Raw genomic sequence first — 16972 nt, forward strand, 5'->3', positions numbered from 1 at the left:
TTGCTTCACTCTTAATATCATGCATTATTTTATATTTTGTAGCTGTATAGGAATCACTCATGCCAGATGAAGCAGCATAATATATGAGAAAAGACTCAAGAGGTAGAAGCAGGTGGCAGGGTTCCAGGCCTAGTTTTACTCTGGTACAAATCGATTAATCATTCTGCTTCTCAGGTTTTTCATTATAAGTAGAGGGAGAGTTTGGGGATTAATACAATTCCTTCTGTGAAGGTATTTTGTATTTGTATCACCTGTTTAAACATTGCTTTTTATACTGTAGATTTATAACAATAAAAAGGACTAAACCTGTGCTAATTCTATGATATAACTCAACAATTTTGCTATTGAGGAAGTCTTGTAAAAGTAGATTATGGGCAAGAAATACCATTAATTGAACTTTCTGGTTCATAGTTGGATAAATAAGTAATGACTCTCCTACAGAACTCTGCCTTATGAACAAAGTAAACTAAATTGTTATGTTTTTATGTTTTGAAACAATTCTACTGTGGAACTGTGTGTTAAAAAGAAATATATTAAGTGGGTGGATTTTATGTTATAAAATGATTATTTTATTAAAGTATTATAGTATATTTTTCTGCACCTTGAGCTCTCAAAGTCCGTTTAAAGTGATCTAGCTTTCTGGAGTTCCCATTGTGGTGAAGCGGAAACAAATCCAACTAGGAACCATGAGATTGCAGGTTTGATCTCTGGTCTCCCCACTGGGTTGGGGATCTGGCATTGCTGTGAGCTGTGGTGTAGGTTGCAGACGCTGCTCTGAGCTCCTGTTGCTGTGGCTGTGGCCTAGGCCAGCAGCTATAGCCCTGATTTGACCCCTAGCCTAGGAACCTACATATGCCGTGGGTGCAGCCCTAAAAAAAAGTGAACTAACTAACTAACTAAATAAATAAATAATCTAGCTTTCTAAGAAATGGGGATTATACATAATTGTCTTAAAAAAAATCTATTACCGAAACTAAAACATATTTATCTTTTTAATTAATGCTTAGGTTATTTTGTTATTTTCTTATTTAATTATTATTTCCCCAATAAAATTTTTTCTACTGTACAGCATGGTGACCCAGTTACACGTACATGTATACATTCCTTTTTCACACATTACCATGCTCCGTCATAAGTGACTAGACATAGTCCCCAGTGCTACACAGCAGGATATCATTGCTAATCAATTCCAAAAGCAATAGTTTGCATCTGTTAACCCCAAGCTCCCCATCCATCCCACTCCATCTCCCTCCCCCTTGGCAACTACAAGTCTATTCTCCAAGTCCATGATTTTCTTTTCTGTGGAAAAGTTCCTTTGTGCTGTATATTAGATTCTAGTTATGTGATATCATATGGTATTTGTCTTTCTCTTTCTGACTTACTTCACTCAGTATGAGAGTCTCTAGTTCCATCCATGTTGCTGCAAATGGCATTATTTTGTTCTTTTCTATGGCTGAATAGTTTTCTGTTGTGTATATATACCACATCTTCCTAATCCAATCATCTGTCGAAGGACATTTGGGTTGTTTCCATGTCTTGGCTATTGTGAATAGAGCTGCAGTGAACATGCGGGTACGTGTATCTTTTTCAAGGAAGGTTTTATCTGGATGTATGCTCAAAAGTGGGGTTGCTGGGTCATATGGTAGTTCTATGTATAGATTTCTAAGGTACCTCCATATTGTTCTCCATAGTGGTTGTATCAGCTTACATTCTCACCAACAGTGTAGAAGGGTTCCCTTTTCTCCACACCACCTCCAGCATTTGTTATTTGTGGACTTATTTTTTTTAATTATTTGTTTGTTTGTTTATTTATTTATTTGTCTTTTTAAGTCCCCACCAGTGGCATATGGAAGTTCCCAGGCTAGGGGTCTAATGGGAGCTACAGCCTCTGGCCTCTGCCACAGCCACAGCAACTCCAGATCCGAGCCGCATCTGTGACCCACACCACAGCTCACAGTAATGCCGGATCCTTAACCCACTGAGTGAGGCCAGGGATCGAACCCACAACCTCATGTTTCCTAGTTGGATTCCTTTCCACTGTGCCACGACAGAAACTCCATTTGTGGACTTATTAATGATGGCCATTCTGACTGGTGTAAGGTGGTATCTCATGATAGTTTTGATTTGCATTTTCTCTAATAATCAGTGATTTTGAACATTTTTTCATGTGCTTGTTGGCCATCTGTATATCTTCCTTGGAGAAATGTCTATTCAGGCCTTTTGCCCATTTTTCAACTGGGTTGTTGGCTTTTTTGCTGTTGAGTTAATAAAGTTGCTTGTATATTTTAGAGATTAAGCCCTTGCCAGTTGCATCCTTTGAAACTATTTTCTCCCATTCTGTAAGTTGTCTTTTTGTTTTCTTTTTGGCTTCTTTTGCTGTACAAAAGGTTGTCAGTTTGGTTAGGTCCCATTGGTTTATTTTCGCTTTTATTTCTAATACCCTGGGAAGTGTTAATGAGCTCTAGGCAGATCTTCAAGGTGACTAGAGCATTTGGCAGAAGGAGCAGCAGGGTGCTTGAGTTCCCAGGGGAGCATGAGCAACAACAGCTTGTGTTTGATTGCAATGCCCTCCTCTGAGGTGATTGGAACCGCAGGTGGTGCCTGTTCAGGGACCCCTGGTGGGAGCAGGCCATGACCATCTCTAGAGTCAGTGATAACTGTGCTGTTTTGCCCCCGCCACCTGTAGACCATGCATGATGCAACCCATCTCACTTAGCCCACATAGGAGGTGCTGTGCAGACTGCTCCTATTTGTAGGATCCTAGAAAGTGACACAGATCAGGCGTGTGAGTACTGCTGGGAATGTTTGGCAGTGGCTGCAGCAGGGTGGATGTGTTCTGAGGTGTGTGAGAACACCAACAGGTGGTGTTCGGTCACAGTGCTGTCCTCTCTGGTGTCCTTGAGGTGTATGGGGCTGCAAGTGGTGTCTGTTCACAGACCCCTTGTGGTGGCGAGCCACTCCCACCTCTGGAGCCAGAGATAACTGTGGTGGTATGCCCCTGCCTCCTGTAGACCATGCCAGAAGCACCCCATTCTACTTAGCCCCCACAGCAGGTGCTGCATAAGATGCTCCTAGTTGCAGGTTCCTGGGAAGGGACAGTGATCAAGCATCTGGGCACTGCCTAGACTGTTTGGTAGTGGCAGCAGCAGGGCAGGTGTGCTTCCAGGGGAGTGAGAGCAACAGGTTATGGTGCTTTGTTGCAGTGCCCTCTTTTTTTTTTGTTTTTTTGTTTTTTTGTTTTGGCCATCCCCTGTGGTGACTGGGGCTGCAGGAAGCCCACTCACAAAAAGCACCCAATCTCCCCTAAATAAGCAAGGGGCTTCTCGCCTCCTGTAACTTGCGCAGAGCTGCCCAGCCCTATGAGTGCCCATGGGTGCAGGAGCATTCTCCAGTGCAGGGAGTTTCCTATGGTGGTCCGCCCTTCCTCCTCTTCCCCTCCCCAACAATGGCTCCTTGAGTCTCCTGTGGGCCTGGACCTTCTCCCAAGTTCCCTCTGCCCATGGCATTCCCCTCCTCCACCGGTGACATACCGCTCCTCGGCCCATGGCTCACTGCTCCTTAGCCCCTCAGGCTGTCCCCACACAGCCAGCCCCAGTCCTTTCCCCACCTGAGAGTCTCAGGCTGTGGTGCCCCAGGCGGGTGGTTCAGATGATCTGTGCAGATCTCACTCTGCCTTGCTGTTCTCAGTCCAGCTGCTGCGCTTTTCTCAGCAACTTTGAGGTCCCGCTGACTCGGCTGATCTTTCTATCAGTTAGTGGCTTCCCAGGATGTGGGATCCTTTTCTCCTTCACAGCTCCCTCTCAGGAATGCTAGTCCCATCCTGATTCCTTTTCTGTCTCTCTCTTTTCTTTTGTTCAAGTTATGTCAAGAGTTTCTTGCCCTTTTTGGAGGTTTAAGTTCTTATGCCAGCATTCAGTTGATGTTCTGTGCAAGTCGTTTTACATGTAGATGTGTTTTTTTGATTTGTCTGTGGGAGAAGATGAGCACAGCCTCTTACTCCTCCACCATCTTGCTCTGCCTCCAGTTCTTTTGTTATTTAATTAACTATTAATCTTTCTCAGGTGCTTGCTTTTGCTAAACAATGTGTACTGTGATTTTAGCTTTGTATTATTTTTATTATGAATTTCTGGGCTGCATTGTCATATAGGCTTAGTCCTATATAAATATAGTTCCATTTAAAATATATTTCTAAGAGTTCTCTTGTAGTACAGGAGCTTAAGGATCTGGTGTTGTTAAGCAGCTTGGGTCTCTGCTGTGGTATAGGTTCAATCTCTGGCCTGGAAATTGCCACATGCCACAGGTGAGGCCAAAACATAAAATAAAATAAAATGTATTTCTATTATTTGATATATTGTTCTACTTGCCTACTTGAAAATATTTAAATTTTCTAATTCTTATAGAATTAGTATTTTCTGTATAGGTTTATCCTACTGGTTTTTTATATATCCTTAAACTATATAGGTAAATCCTACAAAGCCAAATTTAAAAAATTAAAATTCCAAATTTAAATGAATAAATCATTAATGTTTAGGTTTTACGATATATAACATCCTAAAGATTCTAGGATAGGGGGTCAAATTGGAGCTTAAGCTGCCGGCCACAGCCACAGCCACGTGGGAGATCCAAGCCATGTCTGTGACCTACACCACAGCTCGCAGCAACGCCAAATCCTTAACCCACTGAGTGAGGCCAGGGATCAAACCTGCATCCTTATGGATCCTAGTCAGATTCATTGACCACTGAGCCACAAAGCGAACTCTGAGTCTAGGATAGTTTGAATTATTTTCTTAATACTATGTATAATTTATTTAAAATTTTATTGACAATATTTTTATTAGCCTGATGAAAATGTATCAGGCTTTTTCATTTACATTTTCTTCCTTCTATTCTGATTAGTTACAGCATAAATAGTATAGCATTGTTGTGGTGTAATGCTAAAGCTATTTTTATAAATGATTAGGACTCAGGATTAAAGTCCTACTGTGCTTTCTTGGTTATTTATTGCTGCTTAACAAACCAGTTCAAAACTTAGTGACTTCGGACAACAGCAGTTGTTTATTTTGCCTCCAGATCTATATTTCGGACGTAGATCAGTGCAGTAGTTCCTCTCTTCTTCATGTGATGATCTAGGTCTGGAAAGTGACACACTGTCATTTATGCTACAAGCCAATGTCCAAGCAGTTGCAGGTTCAAGGGACCTGGACTTTTTTATTTCAAAGCAAGAAGTATTAAAGAATTTTTGGGCTAAGTTTTAAAATTCCCACATCTAACAAGTTTTAACCATACACAATAAATATGCTACTTCATACATTAAAAAGAGATGTATTGAGATACCTGTCTTTATGGAAATATTATTATTATCCTTAGCTCTATTTCTGTGGTAGAGAGTTTGTCTGAAATAGGCAATTTTGAAAAAATATACAAATAAGTATAAAAATAATAAAGCCATTGTTGATAATTAGTAAATGTAAAAAGGCATAGAATATCCAAAATAAAAATTATTATTCCTTATAAATACAAGTAGCATTATTTGTATGTGGCTGCATTTAATGAGTATTCCTTACCTGCATATAAACACAGGAAAACCCAAGCTTTTACTATACTCTCTACATAGAATAGAATAGCTGCTTGCCTGTAATTTTGGGTTTGCTCTTTACCCAGATGAAGTCAGAAAATGCAATTTATACTTCATATTTTAAAATACAATTTCTTTTTCACCCTTTACCTTTGATATATGTTGATTAATATTATACTCCACCGAAAAGTAAATGTAGAAATGGTACATGGTTTGTTTGAGACCTAATAAACCTTTGAAAACTTACAATAATCTCTGAAATCATTATATTTACTGTTTGAAAAAAAACTGACCTTATATAGAATCAGCTTCTGAAGTGATATGTTGTTGATGTTCATTTTTCCTCATCTATATGTGACAGCCTGTCACCATTTGTAATCTCTGATTCAAGTGCCATCATCAGAGTTATCAGAATTAAATCTCTCACTCTGAGTAATACCAGAGATCCTGACTGTGCTGTTTCATTACCTGCTATGCATAAATTTCCAATCAGAAGCTGCCCATGTTTTAATTTTCTCTCTACTCGGCTGAACTGCCTTCTCCCTCTGCTAAATTACTAATGACAGTTCATAACAGAGATTGGGTTGTTCTTTCTTTAGTTAGTAAAGAGAACTTCTTGACAAATCTGTCACCCATAAGTTTCAGAAGTTTCTAGAGTGAGAAATAATGGATATAATTTAATGGATCTCAGTTTTAAATTCTAGTTTGCATATGTGTCTGGCACTATGTAAAATGCACTTGATAAAAATAACAAGACAACTGCACATTTGTGGGGCTAAAACAGTTATTATACCTTAACCTTTATTAAAGCTTCAAATGAGAACCTTTTCTTGGTTGAGTATTTTCTTCAAAGATAAGATAGGAATCTCAAAGGAGATAGCGTAGTAGAGCTACTGCTCATTTTTTCTCCCCTGAATCTTACATTTGGGTACAATGTAAAGTAGTATAATCATATTCTGTCAGCATGAGTTTGTAATGTGACAACTGTTAGGCAGGAAGATACTTTGCTTTTATCTTGAGTTATTAGAATTCCTTTCAGAAACAAAAGTGAATCCAGTTTGGTTTTTTTTAAGGTCATAACCACATGGAAGGAAATATCCTTTAGTACAGACACTGAGATATTTGGGTCTTCTTAATCTTTTTTCCCCCTGTTTTATTTTTATTAAAATATAGTTGATTTACAGTGTTGTGCCAATTTCTGCTGTACAGCACAGTGACCCAGTCATACATATGTATACATTCTTTTTCCCATACTATCTTCCATCATGTTCTATCTCAAGAGAATGGATATAGTTCCCTGTGCTGTACAGTAGGACCTCATTGCTTATCCATTCTAAATATAACATTTTGTATCTACTAACCCCCAACTGCCCATCCACCACACTCCCTTCCCCCTCCCCCTTAGCAACCACAAATCTGTTCCCCCATGAAGATTGTCTTATTAATCTTGCTAGGTCTTTCCCACAAATTAGAATGTGGAAGAAGGAATTCCCATTTTGGTTCAGTGATAATGAACCCGACCAGTATCCATGAGGATACAGATTTGATCCCTGGTCTTGCTCAGTGGGTTAAGGATCCTGCATTGCTATCAGCTGTGCTATGGGTCGCAGACACTGTTTAGATCCCACACATTCCTTTTGCTGTGGCAGCTGCAGCTCCAGTTCCGCCCTTAGCCTTGGAACTTCCATTTGCTACACTTGCGGCCCTAAAAAAGCAAAAAAAAAAAAAAAAAAAAAGAAGAAAGAAAAATAAAAGAATATGGAAGGAAATTCATAGAGGATTTCCCTGCTGAGAGTAGATATTTGGATCTTAAATATTCTGTGCTATCTTATGTGATATTTCTTTTTAGTTTTTAATATAGTGAATTACATTTATTGATTTTGAATATCAAGACAATCTTGAATTTTTGGGATAAGCCCTCATAAACATAGGTACTAAAATTCAAAAAGAAAATTTGGCATATATGATATTGTATCCAGACTAAATAAGTTATTAATTATGACTCTTAATTTCAGCATATGTGTATTATGCATGGATACATTAGTTAATGAATGCATGACACCATTATGATTAGGAAGATATTTAAAAACTAATCATCCAGGACATGAATAGAAACTTCTAAAATACTATTCTTATTGTTATTGTTACTATTATTATTAGCCCATGCCTGTGGCATGTGGAAGTTCCTAGGCCAGGGATCAAACTCGCACCTTAGCAATGACCCTAGCCACTTCAGTGACAATGTCATATCTTTAATCTGATGTGCCACAGGGAACTCCCTAAAATATTTTTTAAGAGAACTTTAAAGTCATATGCTACTTTGTAATTTCTTAAAAGCAAAAAACAAAAAGCCACATGACATTAGGTAAAATAATTGCTCTTTTTGCTGTAGGAAAAATGGTTACAAAACACAGAAAAATAGCATAGAAGGGGTAAATATGTTTAACTACTTTTGAGAACAAGTATTATCTGGAAAAGTTGTAGATTTATATATTTATACGATACATAGATATGTAGGCTTGAAACTTTTGCTATCCAAAATTTGTAAAGAAAAAAATACAAAAAAACAATTCCCTTCTAGGTATAGGGGACGTTTTAACAATTAATTTGAAGTAACTGCGTTCAAAGATGTTTAACTGTAAAGATAGCATTTGGGAAAAAAGATCAAGAAAAAGTTTCCATCTTTGTGATTTATTGCCCCAAATAATTTCAGTCACAAAAATTATTGTATTTGCATACATAGGAATCTTGGAGCATTTTCTGCCAAACTTTTAAAATTATCTTAAACCCATTGGTTATAAATATAAATATAAATATAAATATAAATATAAATATAAATATCATTTTGCTGTTACTTGGCAAGATCACCTAACTTCAGGGAAAATGGAAATATACAAGCCAAATTTTATTAAAGGCTGTGGATAGCGGAAGGAATTGGGGGGAAAAAATTTATAATTTAATAAAGATAGCTGTCTTTATTTTAGTGAGCCGTTATAGCCAGAACAAACAATAATATCACATATCAAAGTGATTTTAAGTTTAACCAGACCTTGATTATTTTATGTATATACAATGAATAAATAAATACATATATGGAGGACTGTGCAGAAAAGTTTAACTGATAGGGCAAATAGTCAAAAAAAAAAAAGATAGAGTAACCAAGGAAGGCCTTTCTGAGGAGGTGAGATTTGAGCTGAGGCCTGTATAAAACAGGGAACTGCACCCTGTAAAGATTCAGAAAAATGTTCCAGGTGGGGAGAATAGCAAGTGAAAAGGCCCTGAGGCTGAAGGGTTCTTGAGTGTCCAAAGCACAGCAAGAAATTCAGTTTGGTACGGGGAGGGTAGAGGTAGGTGGTGGGGTCTGAGGGGGAGTAGGGGCCCGAACATGGGGAACCTTGGAGGCTGCAGTAAGGACAGATGCTTATGGAGGAATATGAGGTGTCCTGGCCCCTGAGTGGCAAGATCAGATAAATTAGGGAAGATTAGGTAGATTAAGATTAATATCCAAGATTCTTTTTTAAAAAGAAACTTTTTTCAGTTACTTCATTCGTAAATGTATTGAATTATTTATTTAATAAACTTTTTGAACATCTACCATATATCATGTCTTTAGGGAGGTGATATTTTTCTGTAGTTTTAAGTTAGTACAAAACCCTAAGAGAAAGTATATGTTTTAATTTCTTTGGATAGATTTCAGAACACTTTTTTTTTAATTGAAATGATATAGCATCATTTTAGACAAATACCTGTCCTATTTGCTTTTTAAAAAGCAAATGATGGGTGATTAAAGGTGTTTTGGACATAGATTTAGCAGACAGCTAACTATTCCAAAGGGAGTCAGATAGTTAAAAATAAACAGTAACTTATATAGCCTATTCATTAAGAATATTAAAATTTCAGATAACATTGTTAATAATGCTGGATCTTATAAAGTCTTACTGTTTTCATCTTTTACAGTATTTTTCCTCTTCCTTTAGTAATTTTTCCTATTAAACCAGAACCTCATTTCAGCTTGACTAAGGAAAATGGTTAAATCTACTATTTCAAAGAAAGTACAGTTAGATTCAAAATTCAGACAGACTAATTCTCTTTTGTAAAGGAGATTAAGGATGTTGCTATATCAATCTAATCTATCTGGATTTGAGTTTGAATAATAGAAATATAACTTCTCTCACAGGGTTTATGAGATTATTCAGCCTAGCAGAAAGGTTTCTATTGATGCAGAGCACAGCACTGGAATAAGGATTTACCGTCTTTGTATAAACTTTGTTCCTGGTATTATCTGCCTCGTTTATTCCCCACAAGTCTACAACGTAAGTGCACAGGGATATTGTGAAAATGTCCTGAGTATTTAGGTCTTACCCACCAGTAACATTCACCTTCTCAAATGCAAACTTACTGTAAAGTAGGACCGTTCTACTTGGTAACTCACCTTAAACTTGAAAATGTCGAGCATGGCTCCAACAGCAGATTCTTTAGTTTAAAACAGTGTGTGCTTGTGAAAATGGTCTGAAAGTTCCTATGCAGTGGTTATCCATTTAAGTCTGGGAATTTTGTTGAGTCTATAATAATAATATCTGGGTTTTTCTTATGACCTTTAAACAATCAGATAAAAAGTGAAAAAAAATCAATTTTTTCTGTTTTTATCTGTGTGTAACAAACAACTTGTTTAAGCATGTCTATTTTCTAGGTTATGGACTAGCGGTTTTGAAGTTATAAAGAGATATTTCATGGTTTCCCAGCTGAATGATTTCCTTAGTGTTATGCTGCAGATAAATAACTCATGTTATAGTGAGCCAGTTATTTTCAGAAAATACAGGTATCTCTTAAAATTTTACAAGGACACATACTTACAACTAATATAAAATTATTTATTTTTGAGGGTTCTCCACCCCCCCCCATTCATTTGGATTATCAATCAGGCGCATTTTTCTCTAACTTCTGAATTTCCCATCCACATTTTGTGATAGTGAGATATCTCTATTTGGTTTACCTTGGGTCTTCATTCTGTCTTCTTTTTCTTTTGCTGTTAGTAAGACAAGCCATGAGCCTCAGGATTTATTTCATTGTCTCTTTTCAGCTTAAAATATTTTCCCAAGATTAGACCTTTGACTGTGTAGCTTTTCAAAATTCTGTCTGCCGAAAACATCAGTAAAACTCAGGGGCACTTATAGTTAACATTTTGTCTCAGTGCTTTAGGAAACAAAACAGTGTAATAGCCAACTTTTCTAAGACTTAAGCTCTATTCTTAGCACATGTAAAGGACAGCAGATGGGGCCAGCTTGCTGTCCAGGTGGGTTCACCTGGTCTTTTGATGGATGGTGATCGTGGTGATTATAGTGGTAACCTTTATTAAGGGTTATTCAGTTTGGAGGCATTAGGTGCCTTACCTACATTATTGAACTTTGTTCTCTGACAACCTGATTGAAATATTTCCTCCAATTTTCCACCATTTCCTATCTCCTGTTCCTGCCTAATTTCTTCTCCATGGCACTTACCATGTTACATTCAAAAAAGGTAAGGTGTTTTTTTTTTTGTTTGTTTTTTGTTTTTTTTTTTTAGTTTTAGTGATGTATTTGTTGTTTATGTTTTAAATGTAGAAGTAAATTTAATAATTTTTTTATTTCTGGAGTTCCTGCTGTATTGCAGTGTTTTAAGGATCTGGTGTTGTCTCTGTGGCAATGCAGATTTGATCCCTGGCCTACTACAGTGGGTTAAGGATCCAGTGTTGCCACAGCTGTGGCATAGGCTGCAGTTGCATCTTGGTTTTTATCTCAGGCCTGGGAACTTCCATATGCCCGACAGGCGTCCAAAAAAGAAAAAAAAAATTTACTGTTTCTTATAGAGAATATTTTAAGTAGAGCAGCCTCTGTCTCTCTTTCTCTTCTGTCTCATAAACTTTTCATCATCAAATTTGCCAGCCATGAAAGTGACACTACGAGGTATTGATTTGGTGGGGCTCCCTGTTACTTAAAACTGAACTCAGTGAAGAAAGCTCTAAAAAGATACTTCCAACCAAAATAATGATGATAATAATAAATACTACTAGTTAAGATATTGAAGATCTGACATAATGTAAAATAAGTGGTTTTGGAATTAAATGAACTTTACTTCTCTGATCTTAAACCATGCTGTTTAACACGTGTTTCACATATAAGGAGCTCATAATGATAATATTACTTATGTATAGTTGTTTAAGGTATGTAAAATAACATTGAAAATGCATGGTAGGCCAAACATAGAATATTATGGAGAGTTTGGAGCTGTATTTTCAGATGAAAGCAGGGTTCAACTGACAAACCAGGCAGTTCACTGAGGGAAGCAGGCCAGGTGAGGTGTTGGCAACCGACAGCAAATAGGTCCTGTCTGAAGAGGCTGCCACAAAAGAGGCTGCTAGTTGTTTCCATGTGAGGATGTGGCCCATGAAGCCACATCTCCAGTTCTTTGAAAGAAGTCAGAAGTCCACATTTTACAGGAAATATTCCCATTTTTAAATGTCCGCAGTTAATTTAAAATTTTGAAATTGTTGTGCAGGCCAAAGGAACACACATTTAGGACTGATATAAATAATATCTGGGCCTCTAAGGCTGTCTCTGGACTCTGAGGTACACCTTGGGTTAAAAAAGTAAGATTTTACAAAACTTCCAAAATTAAGTAGTAGATACTGAGTCGGATATGATAATAGGACAATGATACTTTTTATCCTAAGTACACCACTAAATTCAACTTTTTTTTGGATTAGCAATGGGAATTTTATAAACTTAAACCGGTAGTATGATACTGTCACTCAGGAGAATTATGTTAACATCTCCTTGATTTTAAGTAGCAGATGAATCAACAAAGTAAGTGCCTTTAAAATCAGACTCATTAAATCAAAATTCACGTTTATCGAAGAAATCCACAGAGTTAAAATTCAGTAATATTCATTTTAATACCTTGCATTTAGGTTATAAGTAATTTCTTAAAAAAATATACTGGTGTAGTTACTGACTTTTAGAGGCATTATAGGGAATGGTTAGAGGGCTGGGCTCTAGGTATCAGCCTGAACTTAAATACTCATTCCACCATTTAGCATGTAACCACAACCAGATGAGTTAATCCATCTAAATTTAATTACTCCATCTGTACAATAAGATTCTAATTGCCCTTCCCTCCTGTGATTGTGAGATTAGTGACACATTTACCCTACATTGTAAGTATCTGACTTGTAGGGGTAAAACCACCGTATCATTGTCAGAGGCTTTCTTGTGGGCAGATTAACCAGCCAACCTATCCTTCTGAAACATACCAAGAGGCATGAAGACAGGGAATAGCAATTTTTTTTCATGAGCCAAAATACATGCCAGAATTGCTATGGATCTTTGTTGTGGTCTCACATGATTTAAAAAAAAATCACATTAAGCTTGGTAGAAGCCCCAAATTAGGAACGTTTGTGGGAATGACTGGTCATGATCAATTTCTAGCAGAACTGAGAAATTACAGCCAAGAGCTATGGCAGAGGGAGAAAGCCCATCAAGGTCAGAAACCAGAACTGAGCACAGTGTTGGGAAGTTACTCAGGTGCAGCAGCAGGCAGTTCTACACATTGTAATTGTCCCTCTGGGCATCATTAGACTGCAGTGTGGGGTAATAATTGATCATAATGCAAGTCATTAAAAAAACTTTGTCATGTTGAAAAGTATCTTTTTAGGTGCCAGGAAAAAGTAAAGTGTGATTTCAAAGTATTTCCATTAAAAATGTTACATTTTTAAATGTTATTTTAAAGATTGAGTTAAAGTTATCTGTCAGCTATTTCTCAATGAGAGTTACTGTGAAGACTTTATTTATGTGGACTGCTTTTTTCCCCTCCAGTGTGGCATAAGCAAAACATCCCTTTGCCTGTTTATATTTTTAAAATTTTCAGGTGCAAAGGCATTTCATTAAAACAGTTATCGGATTAACTACCCTGATTCTTTTGCATTTTAAGTCAGGGGCCATCTGATATATTTCTTAGCATAATATCTTATAGTGCTTTGTTGTAAGAGAAACAGAATTGTAATTTCAGGATGTTTATTCTAAATCAAATCATTCAATCTTTCCCCAAAATAGAATTAGGTGACACATTTTTTAGTGTACTAGCTAAACTATTTCCTCTAAAAGTACCTAGATTAGCTCAGGCCAGAAGGGCCTTTTTAGCTCCTACTAATGGCCGCCACTTTCTATTTTGTGCAGCCTTTGATGTCATGACAGTGATTATGAGTAGGGAGATCACACCTTTATGCTTGTCATTTGGAGCCCAGTCTGGACTAGCATTTGTCCCAGATGTTTTCTTTCTAAGTCTCATTACTGAGTGCTGCCTTATAATAAACTAACATGGGCTCTGCTTGACCTGAAATTTTTCTTCCTTGCTTCTGCCATGGGCTCATCGACTAGCTCATGTGGTTACATCTGAAAGGCTAGCAGGCATAGCCTTTTCCCAACCCTTTCCAGAAGTGAAGTATCCAAAATCTCCCGTAAAATAAAATTAAATTTGGGGAGCTCGGTGATAAAATAAGGGATGAACATGGTCAAATCATAGGGGTGGCAAAAGACACTCATGACTGCTTTCCCTGCTGACCATGTGCTTCAGGAGACAGCTGTGTTGCCAGGCTGATGGGCGTGGGTCAGTAGGAAAAGTGGAAAATTGTAGTTGAGGCATGCACAAAATAAATGTGCAAAATAGAGACCCAGTAGTCCTGCTGAGGAGTATAGAGGAGTATAGAGAACAACACTGTCCAAAAGAAATGCAAGTCACATACATAATTTTGAATATCCTGGTACCCACATCTGTCTCTAAAATGGTAATTGAAAAGGAGCTTACCTCATGGAGCTGTTGAGAGATTTGAAATATTAAAAATATGTAAGGTTTTAATTTGAAATATTAAAAATATGTACGGTTTTTAATTTGAAATATTAAAAATATGTAAAGTTTGGTACATAGTAAGAATTAGTTATTATTTTTTATAACTCCCATGGTTTGTTCCACATCCAAACTTGTTTGTTGCGCTCAAATTTATGTATCTTGCAATCTCTGAACATATATCCATTTAGCTATTACAATTCCACTTTATATTACTTATAATTATTTCTCAAATCCAGGTTCTCTTTCTTACCCCCCGACCCTGTGTTAAATGTTCTTATTTGATTATCTATCTCTACTCTCTGCTCTTTTACATGTTAATATGTATTTTACTATGCTAGTTTGGGGATTGCATTATTATTTAGTTTACTTTTCTCCTCTAGAAGCTTAATACTCTAACTCTCTCCAGGCAAGAATATAAGCTTCACCAAAGCAAAGACAGTGTTGTCTTGTTTCCTCCTTTATCCCTCAGGACTAGAACAGTGCTTGACTTACTTAAACACAAATTTGTTGAATAAAGAAATGGATGAATGCACTTATGTTTTCTAAGCCTCCCAAATTAGAATATAGGTCTTCTACCTCTTGTAACCCTATTGTTTAGCACAGTATTTCAGAGCCTGCCAGAGAGTAGACTGTCCAATATTTGTTCAAATGAGTAAAAATGAAACCTATTATCTCTACAAAATAATACTTTTTGAATATTTTAGGTCCCTTTATTCCCAGATAAAGCAAATGGTATTTCAGTTAATTCATGAAGTAACAATGGCATCCAGGTTTGTCCCAGCAATTTGTTCCATGTAACTACTTTGGGAAATGATTCACCAAGGAGCAAAGTTCAGCAGGATACCAATGTGTGTTACCTGAAGAGTGTGCAGCGCTCAGATAAATTTGGAAGACCCTGAATTAAATCAAGTTCAACACATTTCTTTATAGTTGAAATTCTTGGAGTCTTTAATTAGCTGATGCTCATTTTGAATATCCAAGTGAGTGCTACACATTCATACTTCATTTCTCAAATGTCTTTGACCTTGAAGCACTTCATTGCCCTCAGAAGATTTTTTTTTTTTTTTTTTTTTTTTTTTTTTTTTTTTTTTTTTTTTTTTAGTTTTAACATATGAAGTTTTGAAGGACCTGGCGCTAGTCTCATCCTAACTTCCTCTTCTTCTCATTCATTCATCTCTAATGACTCTCCTGCCTTTCTTGCTTTGGGGCTTTCCCTCTGCCTGGAGTATTACCTTTGAATGGCTAGCTCCCATTTATTTTCCTGTCTACAGTGTAAAAGCCCCTTCTTAACTTTAGTAGTCTAAAATCAATCCCCTGGAATGCTTGCTTCTGGCTTTCTCTCGTCATTCTTTAGTTAGCTATCATAATCTGTAGATAAAATTTGCAATTATATTTGCATTTTATATTTTAAAATAGTGATAACTTACCTATTTTTCCTTTGATCTCATCTTTAGGAGATATTCTGTTGAGTGTGCATGTGTAAATTCCATACTATAAACATTGTTAATGGTGGTTTTAAATGTTTGTAAAGAATATCCTACTTGAAACATGTGTCCTTTTAAGAAAATGAAGATTTTCACTAGTGCCGTAACTAATAGAAGTATAGTGACCTTAAGTTGTGGTAGTTAGGGGGTGGAGCTAGGGCAGATTTGCTTTGGCATCCAAGCCCTGACTCTTTGTAAGCTGTGGGCTGCTCTGTACCTGTCATCAATTTGCTTATTTTATTGAAATCTTTCATTTCTTTTTGATCACTCTCAAACCCTATCAATCTATAGTACAATTATTTATAGTGTACATTTTACAGAAGTGAAGCTTTTTACTATTATTTCCTCAAGCAGTAAGTAATGGCCCAACCTGCTTCAGGATTTACACAAACTTAAACAAAATATGGTTATCAGTCTTCCCCATCAGCAGAGCAAAGGTTTGTCTGGCTGGCTTCTTTCTTTTCTCTCTGTCTCGCTCTTTGCTCTCTGTCTCCTAGATCTTAGCTGTACATTTGGCAATTTAAACTTTGTGATATTTAAAAGATGATAGCCAAAATAAGAAGTCATGGATTTTATTTTTTTTTAATATGTGCTTATCAACTTCTAGAAAGAGCTAAAGGGAAATTGTCTCTATGTTCTTTTTGAAAGTCTTAATATAGAAACTCCACTTGCCACAAGCAAGCGAGATGTAAAATATTAAAATATAGGCAATGCAAAAATAAGAACCTAATTACAACCAGATACTGTGAGGAGATGCCATCCTTTGTGTCTAGATCAGGTAGTCATTTCTGAATTGATAAGGACCTAAGAATTTCTCCCTTCAAGGCCGGAGTGAAGTATTCTGTTTTTTCTTTGTGACTTTTCTTCCTCCCCTCCCCTTAGCTTCTCCTCTCCCTCCATCCACTTCTCCTCCTCCTCCTCCTCCTCCTCCTCCTCCTCCTTCTTCATACAAAGGGGAGCAAGGTTCTGAGGCTCGGAAAGATACGGTTCTGTGTCAGGTGAGGGCATAGCTTTGCTTTTCTTTCCTCTTTGT

The 16972-nt window shown here is 36.9% G+C and overlaps 1 protein-coding gene and 1 pseudogene across 1 annotated transcript in view; both read left to right on the forward strand.

Annotated features, from left to right (window-relative positions):
- GBE1 (1,4-alpha-glucan branching enzyme 1) overlaps nt 1–16972 on the forward strand; it is a 275246-nt gene that overhangs the window by 137250 nt on the left and 121024 nt on the right. The window lies entirely within an intron of this gene.
- LOC102159217 overlaps nt 8961–16972 on the forward strand; it is a 31279-nt pseudogene continuing 23267 nt past the window's right edge.

This window comes from Sus scrofa, chromosome 13, assembly GCF_000003025.6.
Source record: "Sus scrofa isolate TJ Tabasco breed Duroc chromosome 13, Sscrofa11.1, whole genome shotgun sequence".
In the NCBI taxonomy this organism is placed as follows: domain Eukaryota; kingdom Metazoa; phylum Chordata; class Mammalia; order Artiodactyla; family Suidae; genus Sus; species Sus scrofa.